Raw genomic sequence first — 8,181 nt, forward strand, 5'->3', positions numbered from 1 at the left:
ATGACTGAAAAAAGTGTGCAATGATAAAAAAGAGATTTTATGATAAATTAAGAGTATTTTTTGTGATCAACAATAATTTTTTTATATTTTTTCACATTGAATATCATGTAAACATCTTCTTTTCCTCTATAGAAAGATTTTCGATCAAATGAAAAGTTTTTAAAATACACACGTTTGTAACTGCCCGGATTCTAAATGATCATAGCCTTAGCTATTTTTTGATCGCAGAATAAGATTTTTATTTCAACAAATTCAACAACTTATTACCATGTTGATCTTAGAACATTAACAGAGAAAGTATCTGTTAAGAGAACGAATTACCAAGTTGGTTAAAGTCCTCTGTAAATAAACCAAAAAATAAAGGAATAGAAACGGTTCCAATAACTTAAGTCGATTTGGGGTCATTTTTCAATTTATCAAACAAACGCGGAGGTCTTAAAAACTATGTTGTGGTAAAATTAACTTGCATTAGTTCTAACACAACTTTAAAACAACGCTTTGCAACGTTTTTTATTTATTTAGATCATCGTAGGTTGTCACGACATGTTTGACAAACTTTGAAAAGCCTCGCAACGTTGATTTTTATTCTTTTTCTAAACGATTTACGTGTTAAAAACGCACTTTATCTTTTCTGAATCAGAGCTAGAGCGCCGATGTGATCTAGTGGATAGGCTGACGTCGCGAGTCTTGTTTTGGTATGCCAAGCGTACTTTGTTCAATTCCCGGTATCGGCAAGAAAACTTTTGGGTTTGAATCCCATAAGTGGCTGACAGGTAAGATGTGTTTTCTCTTATAACTGACTATATAATAAGAAGGTTCAATTGGTTGCCAGCTGGCCAGGTATATACACGAGTGCGGAATACCTATCGTAGATTAATAACACTGAAAATGTGATGAATTTTACACGGTTGCAAAACTAATTGTCTCGTTCGCCAAATAAGACTCACACATAAACAAAACACATTCATTACATTCAGTTCAGCGCATACGTTGGCGAAACTGCGATAAATCCGTGTACCCTTGGTGGATCTACATACATACTATATCTTTTCTGAATCAGAGCTTATTCTAGAAAATCTGACAATATGCTGCCTACATACTGGCAAGAAGATGTGAGAGTCTAATCAAAATTGTTTTTTTTAATTCCTTTAAAATTATGTACTACCAAGGGGCCATTAAAATATTACGTAACGCGTTTAGGGGGGAGGGGGTGTAAGAGTTTGTTACGCTTTGTGGATTTAGGATTAAAAGTCTTTGACGAACGTGTTACGTAGGGGGGTGGGGGGTTTGAAAATAGCCGTAAATTGTGTTACGTAATTTTTGAACGGCCCCCAAGAAGAACCTCGTTACATTTTTTAAAATATTAGAAAGCAAGTTAAAAAATAAATGTTATGATTTTTATTTTCAGGGGAAACACAATACATTGTTGAACAATAAGTACAGGATTTTTTTATTCAATTTTTAGAAAAAAATATAAAGTCAAAATTTCAATCATCACCTCAAAGAAAAATGTTCTAGACTCCCCGATAGAAGTGAGATGTTTCTCTTTTCATTTATCGAGTCTTAAATCTCACTCCTCGCCTCTCACTTCTCAGGGCTTCCACTTCACGTCATTCTTCTCACTACACACCTTTCACTTCTCACGCCTCACGCCTCACGTCTCGCGTCTCACGTCTCGCGTCTCACGTCTCACGTCTCACGTCTCACATCTCACATCTCACGTCTCACGTCCCACGTCTTACGTCTCATTTCTCATGTCTCACGTCATACGTCTTACGTCTCACGACTCATGTATCATGTTCCATGTCTCAGGTCCAGGTTTCAAGTCAGGTCTCAGGTCTCAGGTCTCAGGTATCAGGTCTCAGGTATCAGTTCTCAGGCCTCAGGTCTCAGGTCTCAGGTCTCAGGTCTCAAGTCTCAAGTTTCAGATCTTATGTATCAGTTCCCAGGTCTCAGGTTTCAGGTCTCAGGTCTCGTAAGTGTCATGTCTCATGTTCCATGTTTCATGTTTCATGTTTCATGTTTCATGTTTCATGTTTCATGTTTCATGTCTCATGTTTCATGTCTCATGTTTCATGTCTCATGTTTCATGTCTCAGGTCTCATGTTTCATGCCTCATGTTTCTCAGGTGTCTCATATAAGGTCTCAGTCTTCAGGTTTTAGATCTAAGGTCTCAGGTCTCAGGTCTCCGATCTCGAGTGACTTGTCGCCAGTTTCATGTCTAATGTCAACTTTCGGACCAAGTCTCCCTAGTCCCAACTTTTAAAGTTTGTTTACACGTGTTTTCCACAATTAGCTTGTTTTTTACACGGTTTTGGGAACTAACACGGTTATTTTCGCACCATATTTACCATTATTAAAAAAAAACTTTGCTCCGAAAACCTGATTCAAGATAACACTAAGGACAACCGAAAAAAAATAATTAGAACGCCAGATCTTGCATCTTAACTTTAAGGAGCTACTGAACCGGTTTCAACTAACTTAACACCATTAATTGCATTGAATTACTTGAAGTCTCAAAATGTTTTCATCATACATAACTTTTATATAAGGTTACAGCATTTTGAACAAGATGTTGAAATGTAGAGGTAGCGTTTTTTGTTTTTTGCTTTTAACTTTGAAATTCCAATTCAAACTGAAAGCTCGTATCGATAATCCTTTGCATGGCCTTAAGTCATTCGAGTCCTCAGAAATCCTCTACAAAATTTATACTGGCGTACAAGTTTCAAGGAATGCAGTGATTCTTATTTACACCAGTTTTCGAAAATTTGTAGTTTCCTTTATCAAAGCAATCGAAAGGTTCCGTTAAATTCAACCACGGTATGGGAAAAGTTTAGATACCTGTATTTCGATAGTATTTAACTTACTATCTTCTTCAGTGAGCGTTTTCGATTGATACCAAGTAGACTCACAACACATCTTATTTAAATTTCCAAACAATCAAAACACACACAAGCTGCTTGCCTCTGGGAAGTGGTGAGTCGGATACTTAAGAGAAAACAGAGAACGAGAAATAAACTCCAACAACAAAAGCACGGTAGTTGAGCGAATTGACAATGGCTTTCAATTTAGCTCACTTGTTCCTTCCAATGATAAGTTCTTTCAACTGCCAACCGATGCACTATGGGGTTTGAGGCGACAAAAAGTCAAAAATTAACTTCATCGTAATGATATTTGACATATACCAGTTTGTAGCTTTATGTTTAACTAAGATATCCTCAATTTTTCAGATCATTATCATAAGCTCTAATCGTTTCACAGACATCAGACTTGGAAAATTTTGAAAAATATATTTTTGATCCAATAATATTCAAATCATTTTTTCTCCTTTAAATGAAATGCTACACCAGCTCCCAACACATCGTTAGAAAGCTTATTTTCTAAGCTTCTTTTCGAAATATTTTTCATTTTTACACGGTTAACAAAAAAGTGTAAAAAATGAGTAATTTTATGATTTACTCAAAAGGTATAAACATTTTGGTCTTTAAGAAAAAAGCCTTACGTTTCCCAAAACTTTTTTTGACTTTTAAACATAGCTAAGAGTCTAATAATTCGAATGCAAGAAAAAATAGTTGCATATATTTGCATCCTTCAAAGTTATAATAAAAACAAAAAATGGGTAATTTTTAACCATTTTGGATGAATAGTATGTTTTTTGTTAAACATCATTAAGCAAACATAGTTCATAACGTGCAGGAAGATGATTGTAATTGATTATGACCAAAAGCTATGATAGAATTTTGATATCTGTAGAAATAACTGAGATTTTTATAAAACTACTATTTTCCCAAAAATTATAAAATTTTAATACTGCATTTTTTAGCGTGTACTCTTTAATTCTTCATACAAAACTGAATAATCTTGAACAAAAATACCCTGAGTGGTTTTGCTTTAATCTCTCACATATATTAAGTGAACACAGAACTTAAAAATATGCACGCGTTTCCGAAATAAGTTTTGTTTAACAATTTATTGTTTCAAAACTACCCAATGCATTTTTACGAGTTAATGTTCCAATTTTATTGTCCTTTCTGAGCACACATGTGAAACAAAACCGAAAGTAGTTTATATTGGGTTTCGAAAGTAAACAACTCATTTCATCTTCAAAAAAGTTCATAAATAGTATAATTATACTTTTTGCCGCCTCATTGTATGGGGCTGTCCCATAGTGCGATGGTGCGATTTCTGTTTGCTCGGTTTGATATTTTGTTTTGTTGGTAAAAAAAAAACTGTTAGAAAATATTGAAAAAATCATTTTTTTTTTTAATTATTCAAATAAAATAAACCAATTCCTCGGATTTTTATAACTAAAGAAGTATAATTTTTATTCTTACAGCTCAATAACTAAAAGAGAAGTTGCCTGGTTAATGTGATGTACCGTAAACTGGGGGAACTTTGATCACTTTTTTCATTCATTTTTGAATATTTTGGAAGGGGTTGCTTTTTCGTAACACCTAAAAGCTTTAAAACACTTACTGAGGTGAGGAGTATTAAACATGATCATTGATTGCAGTTAATTCAAACGACCACCAATGGTAATAATTAAATGTTTGTTACAAATCCATACTTCGTGTTTCGGGGTAACTTTGATCACTATGGTTTTTACGTATCTCAACATCTTCAAATTTATAGTCTAGATGCCATTTAGCAAAGAAGGCTCAAAACATCGATAACAGTAATTTTTTGTTTGGACTCAATTGAATTTTTCAACCTTTTCTTTCAAAAACAAATATACTCAAAAGATGGATAATGTTGCTGCATACATTTAGGGGCAAAAATTATAAACATTTTTCAATATTTTTTGGCCTTTAAAACAAATGAAATTTTACCTTCATGCAATTCCCTAAGTCCTCGCACTGTTCCCACGTTCTTGTTTTCTTCAAACTTACCAATAGATAGGGTTTTAGCCTTTTTTTCTATACGGGCTTTTTAATAGAAAATTACCGTTTTTTTTTCAACATCAAAAAATTATCATCGAATGATCATAAAAATAACACTTAAACTTAACCTAAACCAAGAAAAAAAGTTGAAATTTCACATTAAACAACCCGTTTGCTCCTTAATGTCTTAATTTGATCAGGAGAGATGTTTGTTTGTGAGCCTTCAATAAACAAGATATTTTAAGATTTTTAAATTACATTTTTAGTAACAACAAAAATCTCCTAATAAAAACCAAATTTAGCTTATTTGTAACTCAATTTATAGGCTTTCAAACGTAGTAAACAGTTTTCAGATATTTTAACTTTATACTTAGTTAATGATGATTATCTGCAAAAATTTCATGTTGATCAAAGTTACCCCGCTGATCAAAGTTCCCCCAGTTTACGGTATATAAATTTAAGTCCCTTATAACAGATCAAATTGCCCTTAATCTTCAATAAGTTATGCTTTTATGCTTTACAAGTAGCTTGTTTTGCATTTAAAGGGTGTCAGATTGTTTTTAGTTCTGGGAGTTAGTAGTATTATCTGTCCAACAGAAATAAGTGACTTCTTATGTATCTTTAGACATAAATTTCAAGATTATAGATCAAAGTAATACACAAAAGTTTTGTCGACTTTGTGGTATATTTAATTGAGATGAACAATGTATTTTAATCAATGTCAATCTGAAATCACAACAGTTTTCTAAATATTAAAACCTTAGTTATTCATTTCACATTCAATTGATTTTAGAAAACCCTTGCTTAAATCAAGCACATAATAATAGATTGAAATAAAACTACAGTTTTCTTATATCAGAACATCTTCTTTGAACTGACAGTTTTGGCTACTTTTACTCTTGAGAAGCCCTTAGATTCCGACCTAAAAAGATAAGCTCCTGAGAAAATCTCAAACACCACGCTCTTGTGCTTGGCTTTAAGAAAGATTTTTTTTCTCCTAGCACCTAAAACATGTGTAGTAAATGCAATCACGAATACCTATTTGCCAGAAGTCCTAATGGGACATGTGACGGTTTCGTTAAAAGCATTTTCATCTATAATGTGGACAGCAGCAAGATGGCACGGACAAAAAAGCCCCCCCGTAACAAAAAAAAACAATGTGATTTCCAGCAAGAGAGAAGTGATACCAATTTTTTTTTTGTTGACGCCGCTTACAGTTGAGCAGCTTTGGACGGACCGGTGGAAACTTTTTCACTTTCCGGAACCAAATCCGTATTGTCGAGTTTTTGTACTCTTCAAACTCGCGTCATCGTGTTTGGAGCGATTCTCTGTTTGGGTTTGCGGCTAGTTTTAGCCAACAGCTGCTACGTAGATTTACGGAAAGTTGGACTTAATTAAATTTGTGAAAAAGTTTAAAGAAGGGCAAAATTTAAAGACGAATTTTTTAATTAAATTTACCAAATTCTCAACAATTGATTCATGAGATTATTTCAACACCGGAGACCCACCATTTCTGAATCGCAGTAGATCGATCACGGATGAATAATCCAAGCTGATAAAATTTTCATCTAATTAACCACCAGTCAGTTGGAAAGGATTCGGTATCGAAAAAGGCGACAGTTGGTCTTTTCTGGAAGGCAGTGGGACCAATCGAACTGCATCTTCCCAACGACCGAAGTGCGAAGACGGGAAAACTTTGCCCCGAGCTAACTTTGAAAGTGCAACCACACCCGTACTACCACGGCCCATCACAAACTTTATCCAGGTTGATAAATCTTGGATGTACGGGGACGGTTGTTTGGGCAAACTTTCTGCTTGGCCTGTCACAGTATTCTATAGAAATAGTGAAAAAAGCGTAAATCGACCAGGTCTTGGGAAGCTGGGAAATGACTAAAAAATTCATAAAAGCGATATTTTTTTGGGAAAACTAGTATAAAAAATCAAAATCTTATATCATCCAGATACAAATGAAATGAAAAATACTTACAATTACACAAAATTCTTCGTTGAATTGGGAAGGATTTGATAAACAAATTTTTGACAACTGTGATCTCTAAATTAACCCAAAATTAGTTCTGTTCTACTTTGTACGAAGGTTTTGTCAATTTCAATTTTTAAAGCAATTTTTTGTTTAAATCATCAGAATGCTAAATTTTTATGTTAAAATGGAGTGTTACAGTTTCTCGAGACGTATCCATTTTCAAATTTAATAAATAATGAAATTTGTAGGTTGTTTAAGGCCATGAGTATTATACTTTTCAAGCTCTTCCAAATGCAACTTCAATAATGCCTTAACAGTCTTGTTTTACACGTTTTAAATTTAAGCAAATGAGTCGACGAGTACCTAGAAGTGATATCATTTATTTCAAGGGTGTTCGGTTCAAGGCTGGTAAACAGTGGATAATATGCAACGCGAGGCCCCATAGTGGTCATATCACCCCTTATTCACACACAACTCATATCTTCAACCTCCCCGTGGTGCCGGCTGGGATGCGAGTAACCACTGTCTATGCTTTGGTCGCATGCAGACTGAGAAGGTGGCCGCACGCGTCTGTTCCCCAGGTCAGGGGCGGCGTGCAACCTCAACCAAGCGTCTGTTCTCCAGGTCAGGGCGGCTCAAACAGCCTCTGTCTCGTAGCGAGCGGCTGAATTTATGAAATGCGGCTCCTGCCAGCTAAGTCCAAGATGGCAGCTCCATCGCGGTATAGGGACCTCAGGCTAACTACCTACTGCTCCCGATTTTTAAATAGTTACGGAATCCGAAAGAAATGACCGACCTGGAACTTAGGCGACGACTTTTAGCATGAAAACACGGACACGAATTGAGACTTGGATCGTTCTAACCCTTGCCCAACAAGGCAAGCTGGCTCAACTTGCTAGAGAAGCTAGCCGCCTCAAGCTATAAATTCTGAGAGTGAGCGAAGTCCGTTGGCCTAACACTGGAGAACACAAGACACAGTCCGGGCAAGTACTGCTTTACTCTGGCATACGAGGAGAACACGCGACTCGGGAACGAGGAGTTGGTTTCCTGTTGATGCCGCAGGCTCATGCGGCCCTCATTAGATGGGAACCGATAAACGAAAGAATAATCGTAGCCAGATTTAGAACACGGGTGAGAAAACTTAGAATAATCCAGTGTTATGCGCCAACTGACGTTGCCGATTTTCAGGAGAGAATACAGTCAACTGAACAGCGTGGTTGATAAAATTCCGAAGTGTGACATTCACAGCCACTTAGGCGACTTCAACGCAAAGATTGGCTCCGATAATCAGGACTTTGAGCGCATCGAAAACGGAGAGCT

Source organism: Uranotaenia lowii, chromosome 1 (assembly GCF_029784155.1).
Source record: "Uranotaenia lowii strain MFRU-FL chromosome 1, ASM2978415v1, whole genome shotgun sequence".
Classification (NCBI taxonomy): domain Eukaryota; kingdom Metazoa; phylum Arthropoda; class Insecta; order Diptera; family Culicidae; genus Uranotaenia; species Uranotaenia lowii.